This window comes from Lygodium microphyllum, chromosome 9 (genome assembly GCF_053477565.2).
Source record: "Lygodium microphyllum isolate KBCC chromosome 9, Lygodium_microphyllum_v1.1.10, whole genome shotgun sequence".
Lineage (NCBI taxonomy): Eukaryota > Viridiplantae > Streptophyta > Polypodiopsida > Schizaeales > Lygodiaceae > Lygodium > Lygodium microphyllum.
In genome coordinates this window covers 111,183,389-111,195,470 of record NC_141143.1, presented here as the reverse complement: position 1 = coordinate 111,195,470, position 12,082 = coordinate 111,183,389, and positions in this window count along the sequence as shown.

Sequence of the window (12,082 nt, the reverse complement as noted above, 5' to 3'; positions counted from 1 at the left end):
TATGGGCACTTTGAGTTCCTAGTTATGTCATTCGGACTTACGAACGCACCTGCCACCTTCTACAGGTTAATGCAGGATATCTTTAGGCCATATCTTGATGATTTCGTACTTGTCTTCTTTGACGACACTTTAGTCTATTCTCAACAAGAAGAATATCATGAACCCCAACTTCAGATTGTCCTTACTCCTATAGCCTGATCACAAAGTACTTTCTTTTAGCACATTTCTTCTTTTAGGGTTTTTATTTTATTTTCATACTCGGGCATGTAAAAAGGAGGGAGCTGAGCATAGTGACCCAAGGAGAACAGGGCATCGGCCTCAGGTCCTGTCTCGGTACCCACGAACCTACCAAGCCCTCGCAAGGCGACACTTAATCCTTTTCTGACGCTCACTTTTATTTTCGCTCCAACCTTCCTTAATTTCTTCTTTTCTAGCAAGATGCCACCCCTAGGAAGACAAGCATCGGCCCCAGGTCTGACTTGTTCCCAGGAACCTACCAGGCCTTCGCAAGGCGATGATCAACTGCTTATAAATTTTCCCTTCTTTTCTTTTCTATTTATAGGGGTTAGAACCCCTTTTTACACACCTTCATATATATATTTGTTGTCTTTAAGATATTCAGGGTTTTTTTCCTTTATCATCATTATTATTTTCTTCGGCAGGCTACTCTAATTGCCTCACAACTAGCAAGAACTCCTAGAACGGCTGCCTAGCAGGCTAGTAGAACAGGGTCACTAGGACTCCCTTCTAAAACGGGTCTTTCAATGCCTGACAATGTCTTTACAGGAGGCAATAACTACTCAAACCTCCCACAAACATACTGAACCTAAACCTGGGACTACATGCCTTGGACGCCGGTCCTCAACAAGAAACGAAAAACCCCTTAACAAGTACACAAGCATAAAAACCACAGTACTCATAAAGGATAGATATCACCTGAAGAGGGCCACAAGAAGCTCCCACGCAACAAAAGGCTCCTTCCAAGCTCTTCTTCAAACCTGTCTTAGCACAAAAATAAAACAAGAAACCATTAACCGCACCTACACTAAACAGACAACTGGCCCTCTTGGCCTAATGAAATAAAACACTTCACTACAAAACTTGATTGGCCCTCTTAGCCTAACGAGATAAAACATAGTAGCACCTACACATTCTTTCCTAGAAGAATCTAGATATACAATAATAAGCTCCTTCCCAAGGAGGAAAACATAGGGCTCGTAGCCCTAAACTAAATGCATAAGGTTATGACCCATCCCTCCTGCATATATAGCAAGAGGTGTACGCATAACATGTTGTCGAATTAACCTATGGGTCCAGGATAATAACGGTAGAAATCTCGGCTACTCTTTGCATGACCCATATCAACCATGGTCTGCCATATATCACGTGTTCTGATAACATACCCCACAAGCGACCGGGTCTTGTTTCATCATTGATCACAATATCCAAACTAGGACAACAATTAAAGAAGAGGTCTTCCTCATAAGCAAGATTTTCTAATAAATCTGCAAACTGATTCCAATAACGTGGAATCAACTGAAAAGACACTCTCTCAAACTCCTCAAGTAGGGTCATAGCAGTCCGATGATACATACAAAGAATGGGATTCCGCACTGTGTATGTCCCATCTAGCTGATTCAGGATCAACTGGGAATCCCCTTTTACTAACAACCGATGAATACCACCTTGTTTGGCAATATGCAGTCCCATAATCAAGGCTTTATACTCCGCCATATTGTTAGTGAATCCTACCCCGAGATAAGCAGCTAACTTCATCATAACTCTTCATCGGGGATCTCGGATTACTACTCCAACACTTCCTTTTTTATTAGGCCCCCTGGACACTCCATCAAAATATAATGTATACGTCCACAATGGGTTTACACAGCTGGCCATTACGAACTCCTCTATTCATAATTATGGTAATCAAAGTTTAGCATTTTGAGAGGATGAACTGACGGCTCCATCCCACCTTCTTCATTGAACTCAACAGGGATACTTGTCAACAATCGCAAGTAATGATGGTAGAAGACTTTAATCTTCCACACAAAGTCTCCGTCTTCTTGCTCAATCACTTTGTATCCTTTGCTCCACCAGATGAGTTTCCCCTGATGGTATCTTTGCTCCAGATATGGGTGCTCCAAATAAGGGATTAATCGACCCATCAACCAACTTGTAAGCTCTTTCCCGCAGGTCTCAGATCATTCCTAGCATGGACCTGCAATGCATTTCTCTGTATTAGCATACTTAGAAGTAATAAGGTTTAATCTTATTAAGATTAACCTTATTTTTAAACTCTACTCCCTGTAGATCAGCTAATAGGGCCATAGACCTATTCTTCCCTAACCTGACAATCTTGTAGGGGCCATCCCATTTAGGTTCCAGCTTCCCTGGAAACAACTCCCTATGCGCATCATAATAGAGGACTAATTTCCCTTTTTTAAAGGTATATTTCTTCGCTCTAAGATCATGCAACCGCTTCATCCAACGCTTAGCTACCTCCTGGTGTAACAAGCTCTGCAACTTCAGCTCATCTAGGTGGCCTATAGTCGTGAAACATTTAAAAAGGGAATCCTTATCTCCCAGAGAATGGTTAATTGCAAACTGTATGGTTGGCAATTCGATTTCAAGGGGTAACACACACTCTTCCCCATAAACCAATTTGAATGGAGTATGGCCGGTAGCTTGCTTGAACGTGGTATTACATGCCCATACTGTCACATATAGCTTCCTGTCCCAGTCTCGTTTCTTCTCAGAGACTATCTTATACAAGATACCCACAAGCTGTTTATTAGTACTCTCCACCTGCCCATTTGCTTGCGGATTATAAGGAGTCATTTTATTATGCTTGCTTTGCCAAGCTTCAGTCAGGCTTTTGATCACCTTATTTAGAAAATGGGTTCCACGGTCCGACACTAATTCTTTCGGTGGACCAAAGCGGTAGATAATCTGCTCTAAAAGGAAACTTGCAGTCTCTTTTGCATTATCCTGCCTCGTCGCCCGCACTTCTGACCATTTTGTGAAATAATCAGTGACTACTATAATATACCTCTTTTGGGTAGTAGACGATGGGATAATGGGACCCACAAAATCAATGCCCCACTTCTCAAATGAAAGGATAGCCATGATAGCTGTAAGTGGGTGTTTCCTATTTTCTCTATTGTCATGTCTTTGACATGTATCACATCGCTTCACATACCCAAAAGAATCTTGGAAGATGGACGGCCACCAATATCCTGCTCGTAACGTTTTCTGTGCCGTCAACCGTCCCGCGAAGTGCCCTCCACATGCAGAGTCATGGCACTCCTCCAAGATAAAAGGAACCTCGTCAAGCATCACACATCGACGATAGATATCATCAACACCTTGCCGATATAGTGTCCCTGCGATCAAGGAAAACTTCAAAGCTTGATGTTTGATCTTCCTCTTTTCAGACTTTGACCAACCAGCTCCCGTCTCTCCTGTTGATAGATAATGGGTAATAGCAGCATACCAAGATGGGATAGAAGCTGTATCAATTTTAAACATTTCCTCAATATCACTTCCTTCAGCCAAAGTCTCTTTCGGCTCCTCGAAATCCACAAGGCATTCCACAATACCCTGCAACCTCGGTGGCTTACTCTTAATCTCATAATCGAACTCCTGCAAAGTGATTAACCACTTTGCCAAACGATCAGGCGGCTGCAGCTTGTTCATAAGTAGTCTAAGTCCCGCCTTCGTATAGAATACTACATTTTCATAGAGAATGTAGTGCCTGAATTTCTTAGTCCCAAAGACCATTGCAAGACACAACTTCTCCATGTAGGTATAATTGATCTCTGAAATGCCCAATTTTTGACTAGCAAAAGCTATCAGATGATACCATTTTTCCTCCCATATTTGGGCTAGATAGCAGCTGGTACTATGCATGGTGGCTGCTGAAAATATATAGAACAACTCACCCCTTTTAAGTGCTTTTAAAATAGGTGCTTTTACTAGCTCCTGTTTCACATCCTCAAAAGCTACCTTACAAGGGTCACTCCACTCAAATGAACAACTAAAGGATAATAAATTCGTTAGTGGCAAGGTTCTTTCTGCCGAGGCATTTATAAACCTCTGATAATACCCTACTGATGACAGAGAGCTATGAACCTCTTTCGGAGTGCGTGGTGGACTCATAGCAACTATAACCTTGATCTTTTCAGGGTCAGTTGCTATTCCCACTGAACTAACCACATGGCCTAGCAATAGCCCATAAGGTACTCCAAAGACACACTTCCGTGGATTAAGGGCGATACAAAATTGTCTACAACGCTCAAAGCACTTTCTTAAGATAACCAACATCATTTCCCTTACAGTGGCTACCCCCAGGTCATCAATAAATACTTTCAACTCATTTGGGGAGATGTCACCAAAGGTCTTGTCTGTTGTTCGTTGCCATGATCCAGGTGCATTGCATAAACCAAAGGCCATCACATGGTACACAAAAGTACCAAAGACAGTAATAAAAGTTGTTTTCAACTTGTCCTCTTCTGCAATTGCCATCAGGTTGTATCCTGCAAAGCAATCCATAAACGAATATATTTCCCTATACGCTAATTGATCCAAAATTTGGTCAATAAACAGCAACGGGCAGTAAACCTTAATTGTCTGCTTATTCAGCTCTCTAAAATCTACACATAATCAGACTTGGTTGTTTTTCTTCTTCTTGATAACAACGGGTGAACACCATTCTGTGTGTTGTACACGGAAGATCAAACCAGCTTTCCTTAGCTTCTGTAACTCCTCAAATAGCCCATCCCTCAATTCGAAAGGCATACGCCTTACCTTCTGACGCACAGGACGACTGCCTTCTTTTACAGGAATAGTATGAACAGCCAAGCTAGGAGGAATACCTCTCAGCACATCATAACTCCAAGCAAAGATATCGTGGAATTCTTGAATCAAGGACACATAGTCCTCCATTTCTCTGCTGAACTGAGCATGGAACCTAATTTAATTGGCCGCGAATCATTCGGCGTGCCAAGGTCTAACTCAATCACATCCGCATCTCTTATCCTATCTTGCGGTTCTATCGGCTCATTTAGAGTTATCTGATAGATATCCTCTGTAGTGGACTCCTCTTTAGATCCATCACTGGATGATGTCTCACTACCAGATGGATCATCTGCTGTCTCTAATTCTGTAGACGATAAAAGAGCTCTCTCACTTTGAGGAGACTCAGGATAAGCATCGACTATTACTCGATTAGCACCTCTACCTAGAACCACTCGACCGGCGGGTATGTCGACTTGACAGTCTGTTCGTAAGATCCAAGGCCTCCCTAGCAAGAATCGATAGCTAGGATGTCCTGCAAATCTTATCACCCTAAAGTCCAAGAAACATTCTACACTTGCAACTATAATATGGACTCTAGTAATGCAACCTTCTGGTTGTCTTAGACTATCATCAGCCATTCTCAGAAGGGTGGAGCTGTCTTTCTGGATGCCTAGACCCAGCCTCTCCATCAACTCTGAACTCATGATATTGACGGAGGATCCAGTGTCTACAATGGCATGTTCCACTAATATTCCGTCCACATAAGCTGAAACCCTAGGGCAGTTCTTTTCAACATGGTCAAACCAATCTTCCCCTACTTGTGCTATGCCCAGAGGTTCCACAATATAACCGATACGTAGGATCTTCTTAAATTCATTGCGTACTCCTGGAGATAATTTGATCAATTGCAAGAGGTTCACATCTGGTTTAACTTCGCAAAGAGAACTCGCTAAATCAAAGTTGTGATAAGTGGCCAAAGCTCTCTTTTCTCGCCAAACCATCCTCTCTTTTGGTCTTTGAACCGGTTTCGGTGCTTCTTTCTTGGCTCTTGCCTTCTTTCTTGGCACTTCCTCATATTTTTTAGGATCACCTTTCCTGTCAACCGGCCTTAGCAGTCCCCCTTCTATGCTAGGACTCTGGACTTGCGTCCCCTTATCCCCTTGTTTAGGGTTTGCCTCACTTGGTTTTGCATTATCTTTGTCAATCTCTTTAGCCTTTTGGCCTCTTGTCACGGCTCTTAAGCTAGAGGTTTCAGCATCAGGGACTCGTACAGCCTCAATAAGGCTGACTCCGTTGCCTTGTGGCAACTCTTCTATAGTTGTTTTTCCCCTCTGCAATATTTGCCTAGGTGCATCATTCTGCTGCAAGTTATTTCCTTGCGCTCTATGATTCACTGGGCCCGGTTGTTTACTCCCTTGTTGGAGAGAGCTAATCTTACTCCAAAAGGTAGCAGCTAGATGGCAAGACTTCCACAAATGTCACATTTCACATTTGGACAATTCCTGGGGAAGTGCTGTCCACCACACCATTTACAACTGAATCTAGAGGGTCCACCCTCCTCAGGGCGTCGACTCCCTATCAAATTTTGTTGCTTCTTCAAGAAATTAACATCGACGGCTATAATTTGTCGATATTGTTCGGAGATCATATCAGTATAATGCTTCAGCATATCCTTGACTTCACCAAGGACATTAGATGCACTCGACTCGTAGCCTCGATCGTCAACTCGTCGTTCCATTGGCCTAACAATCTTATTTGGCATTGGCTGTTGACCCACAGGAACAACATTAGAACTTGAAGCTTGGCCTCCAATATTTGGTGGAGCCAATTGACTTGCCATAGGCATAGTCACACTAGGAGGAGCCGGTAGTAAAGGTATATTTGAAACCATACTCCTTCTCCCAATAGCGTTAGTCATAGGCATCCCTTGACTTCCATTCGTCAATGCTGGATTGCCACTAGGTACTAAACCCCCATTACCATTCATTCGAGAGGAGTAGGCTGTTTGTAATCGTGCTTCTACTCCCTCTGCCCACGTAATAGTGGTATCTATATCTGCTAAGGCCACACTGCTCAATTGTACTTGGATATTAAAGTCCAGCCCATGCAAAAAGTATTGCAATTAGGCAGCTGGTGGAATGGGAATGTAAGTTTGCAACTTACAGAATACTTTCTTCAACTTCTTGTTAGATATGATCAATGCCCCACCCTCATTAGGTACTACCAATGATCCATGGTGCTCAAAGTTGTAAGGCCCCCATTATGAGGAGAAGCCAAGTGTGAGCCCGGACATTGGTGGAGTCCTGACTTGTATATCAGATGAGGTCTATGTGACCGGATGGCAAAAAGGTGACCATTGTGGGTCTAATCTTTGGGTTAGACAGAGTGGTTAAGCTGGTAGCAACTCGAGGCACATTGCATTGAGTTGCGTGGTAAGGGAGTTAAAAGGGGCCCCTATTGTGGGGTCCGGGGGCCGCGGAAGCGGCCCCTGGCTGGGGGGTCCCAGGGGGGCCAGCGGCCCCCCTGGCGGGGGTCCGGGGGCAGCGCCCCCGGCCCGATGGTAAAGGGAATATTCCCTGGAATATTCCCTGGCCGACTAGTGGAGGCTCATATGGTAGGTCGGTCAGCAGGCCGACCTAACGACCTTCGCGGGCTATAAAAGCTAAACCCCTTCGCAGCCATCTTACACTCATCTTTCACCCAGTCAGAGTTGTTGTTCCAGCTAGCCTTAAGCTCTTCACCTATCTTCTGTCTAGATCGCCATCTAAGCTTCACACAGTGGAAGCGCACGGGTGGACAGAGCCATCTTTGTATCAGTTGTTTGGAGTTAAAGAATTTTACTGATTCTCCTCTTATCTGTTGTGTACTCTCTATCTCTTTCTCAGATTCTGTTCGCTGCACCGTGTAATATTTTACATGGTATCAGAGCCCAGGGGGCTCTAGAGATCGGAGAGCGTGCAAGAGGCAAAGGCTTCAACAGCAAAGAGAAACGATGTCGACTCCGGGAAGCAGTTCTGGCGCATCAGGAAGCGGTGCAGGAGGTGGTGCTGCTGTACCGGCTATTCAAACACTGAGGATTCGTCCACCAACCTTCAGCGAAGGCAAGTTAGATGGTACAAACTACACCTTGTGGAAGTTCAAAATTACTACTATCCTTGATTCTTATGAGCTTCTGGAGACTGTGCTGGGGACTGACGCAGAACCACAGCCTACCCCCGACCCATCAAATCCTAGTGTGATGATTCCTCCGAATGCAGATCTTCTACGAGCTTGGAAACGAAGGAATGCAGATGCATTGTGTGCCTTAGTTACAAGCTGTTCTGACAGTGTTTTGACTCTGATTCAGCATACAACCAAAGCGTCAGAGGCTTGGAATGTACTAAGGAGTCAGTATGAAACACGAAACCAAACAAGGATTCAAAACTTGGAGAATCAACTAGCAGCGGAGAAGTTTGCTGAAGGAGAGACGGTTGAAGCATTCATCACTCGGATTAAGAATCTGCGCGACCAGATGGCTGGCGCTGGGATACAAAAGACTAGCGAAGAGCTAGCTCGGAGGTGTCTTCGGATTTGTCCACAAAAGTTTGATGGACTAGTAACTGCCCTTAATACTCAGGTGAGACCTCAAGCTTTGACTTTTGAGGAGTTTTGTGCATTATTAATGGAGGAGGAGTTGAGGCTGAAAGCCCGAGAAGGAAGCAACAATGGAGATGCTGCATTCTCTGCCAATGCAAAAGGCAAAGGTGTTTCCTCCACCAAAAATGATGGTGACAAAAATAAGAAGGGCGGCAAGAAGAAGTTTCAAGGAGAGTGCTTCTACTGTAAGAAGAAAGGACATGCAATTGCAGATTGTCGTGTCAAGAAGGCAGATGAAAAGAATGGTACCCTTAAAAGTAAAGGGAAAGAGACAGCCAATACGGCTGAAGCAGAGTTGGAATTATTCATGGCGACCATTGAGGAAGTGTGCTCCTCGGCGCAAGAAGAATCTACCACTGACTCTTGGGTGTTGGATAGTGGGGCCTCCCGTCACATGACCAACAAGAAAGGTCTATACAGTTCTATGCAGCCTCTACAAGAATCCATCACTGTGACGGTTGGAAATGATGCTAAATGCCCTGCTGCGGGCACAGGTACTATTTCTTTTGTTGCTGCAAATGGTGAAGTCAAAAAGCTTTCAAATGTGTTGTATGTTCCCGAAATCAGGAGAAATCTCTTATCAGTTGCTGCCATAACTGATCTTGGTCATGAAGTGAGGTTCAAGAAGACAGGTGCAGAAATTATTGATAGTGCTGGCACAATTGTTGGCAAAGGAGAAAGAAGGAACAACCTGTATGAGCTAAGTGCTCTTACAGCCACCGCTGGAGTGGGCACAAGTAAGCTTTGGCATGAAAGGTTTGGACACATCGGATTTGCAGTATTGAAGGAGATGCAAAAGCAAGGTATGGTTGCTCACCTACCTACAATAACTGAATTGAAGGAACCATGTGAAGCTTGTATAATGGGCAAGCAACAGAGAAAGGCATTTCCACAAGAAAGCAAGAATAGAGCACATGCTCCTCTAGAGTTGGTGCATGCTGACTTGTGTGGTAAGATGCCTACACAGGCCTTGGGGGGATCTTCTTATTTTATGTTGATTGTCGACGACTACAGTAGGAAGATGTGGGTGTACTTCCTTCGTGATAAGGCTCAAGCTTTTGGTAAGTTTAAAGAATGGCTAATACTTGTTGAGAATGAAACAGGGAAAAGTGTGAAGAAATTTAGAACAGATGGTGGTGGTGAGTTCAACTCAAAGGAGTTTGAAGGCTTTTGCAAGAGCAAAGGGATCAAGCGTCAATTGACGACGCCTCACACACCTCAGCAGAATGGTGTTGTGGAACGCAGGAATCGTACCATTGTGGAGATGGCAAGATGCATGCTAAAGGGCAAGGGATTGCCTAACCATTTTTGGGCTGAAGCTGTTAATACTGCAGTCTACATTCTAAATCGGAGCTATACAAAGGCTCTCAAGGGAAAAACACCTCATGAGGCTTACACTGGTAAGAAACCATCTGTTTCACATTTCAGAATTTTTGGATGTGAATGTTATGCACATGTTCCAGATGAGAAGAGAAACAAGTTACAACCAAAAAGCAGAAAATGTATCTTCTTGGGTTATAGTGATGAGCAGAAGGCTTACAAGTTATATGACCAAGAGGCAAAGAAGATCATCGCGAGCCGTGATGTGGTGTTCAAGGAGGAGCCGCATACAGTGGAGGAGGAGAAGGCAAGGTCTTCCACTTTATCATCAAGCGAAGAAGTAGTCCACTATGAACCTGTCCCGAGAGCTATCCCTATCCTTAAGGAGGAGGAAGCATCATCTTCAGATGATGAGGAAAAAGTTCACCAACCTGACATCACCCCACCGGAAAAGCCATTGCCGCGTTGGGTGAAGCAGCTCTATGACCACAATAATCCTATGCCTGCATCTGTTGAGGAGAAGGCAGACGGACCAAGGAGGTCTCAGAGAATAGAGGAGCAAAGGAGGGCTTCTGCTCACATAGTCAACATGGCCTTGATGGTTGAGATTATGAGAGAAGTAAAGGAGCCAACTGACTTAGAAGAAGCACTTGCAGATCCATCATGGAAGGCTGCTATGCAGGCGGAGTATGACAGCATAATGAAGAATGACACTTGGGTGCTAGTGGATCGGCCAGCAAAGCGGAAGATTATTGGCACCAAGTGGATCTGGAAGGTAAAGTACAAGGCTGATGGTACCTTAGAAAAGTACAAAGCTAGACTGGTTGCCCAAGGATTTTCACAAGTTGAAGGGTTTGATTTTCAAGAGTCATTTGCCCCAACTGCCAGAATGACCACTATTCGCACGGTACTTGCAGTGGCTGCCCACAAGAAGTGGCCAGTGTACCAAATGGATGTTAAGTCAGCGTTCTTAAATGGTGACCTCAAGGAGGAGGTGTACGTGGCTCAGCCACCAGGGTTTGAGGCCCCCCATTCTGAGAACAAAGTGTGTAAACTGAAGAAGGCATTGTATGGGCTGAAACAAGCCCCCAGAGCATGGTACCAGCGGATAGATAGGTTCTTTTTAAACCTAAACTTCAAAAGATGTGCCTCAGATGCTAACTTGTATGTTTACAGGGATGGTAAAAAGTCTGTAGTGATTGTCCTATATGTGGACGACCTTCTTATTACAGGTGACTATGAAGATATGATCAACCAAACTCGAAAGGCTTTGAGTTTTGAGTTTGAAATGACAGACTTGGGCTTGCTGCACTATTGTTTGGGGATTGAAGTCTGGCAAGAGCCAGGAAAGATCTTCATCTCTCAGAAGAAGTATGCATGGGAGATCTTGAAGGCATTTGGCATGACCGAGTGCAAGGAGATAGCTACACCTATGGAGGTGAATGTAAAGTTATCCGTTGAGGATACATCAGCACTAGCAGACATTGGGAGGTATAGGAGGTTGGTCGGCAGTCTAATCTACTTGTGTAACACCAGACCAGATATCAGTTTTGCTGTTGGTGTTTTGAGCAGGTTCTCAAACAAACCTCATGAGAGTCATTGGAAGGCTGGGATGCGGGTGCTCAGATACTTGAAGAAAACTCTTGACTATGGTATCACATACAGTTTCGGAACTTCTCTTGTGGGGAACTGTGACTCAGATTGGGCAGGAGACATTGATTCCAGGAAGTCAGTTTCTGGTTATTGTTTCTCTTTGGGTTCAGGAATTTTCTCTTGGATTAGTAAGAAGCAACCAACAGTGGCATTGTCTTCTACCGAAGCAGAGTACAAGGCAGCTTGTTTTGCTGCATGTGAGGCCGTATGGTTGAGAAGGATTCTATGGCATATGGGAGTGCAGGATGAAGAACCAACTGTGCTGAGATGTGACAATCAGAGTTGCATCGCCATTGCCAAAAATCCAGTGTTTCATGCACGCACCAAACATATAGAGATCCAGTATCACTATGTGCGTGAGTTGATGGAGGATGGGATAGTGGAATTGGTCTACTGTCCAACAGAGGAGAATGGAGCAGATATCTTCACCAAAGCACTTACGAAGGATCTGCTTCAAGTTCATCTTCAGAGACTCGGCATTGGGCCGAGGAGATAGTTCACCTATGGGTGGACATTGAGGGGGGGTGTTAGATATGATCAATGCCCCACCCTCATTAGGTACTACCAATGATCCATGGTGCTCAAAGTTGTAAGGCCCCCATTATGAGGAGAAGCCAAGTGTGAGCCCGGACATTGGTGGAGTCCTGACTTGTATATCAGATGAGGTCTATGTGAC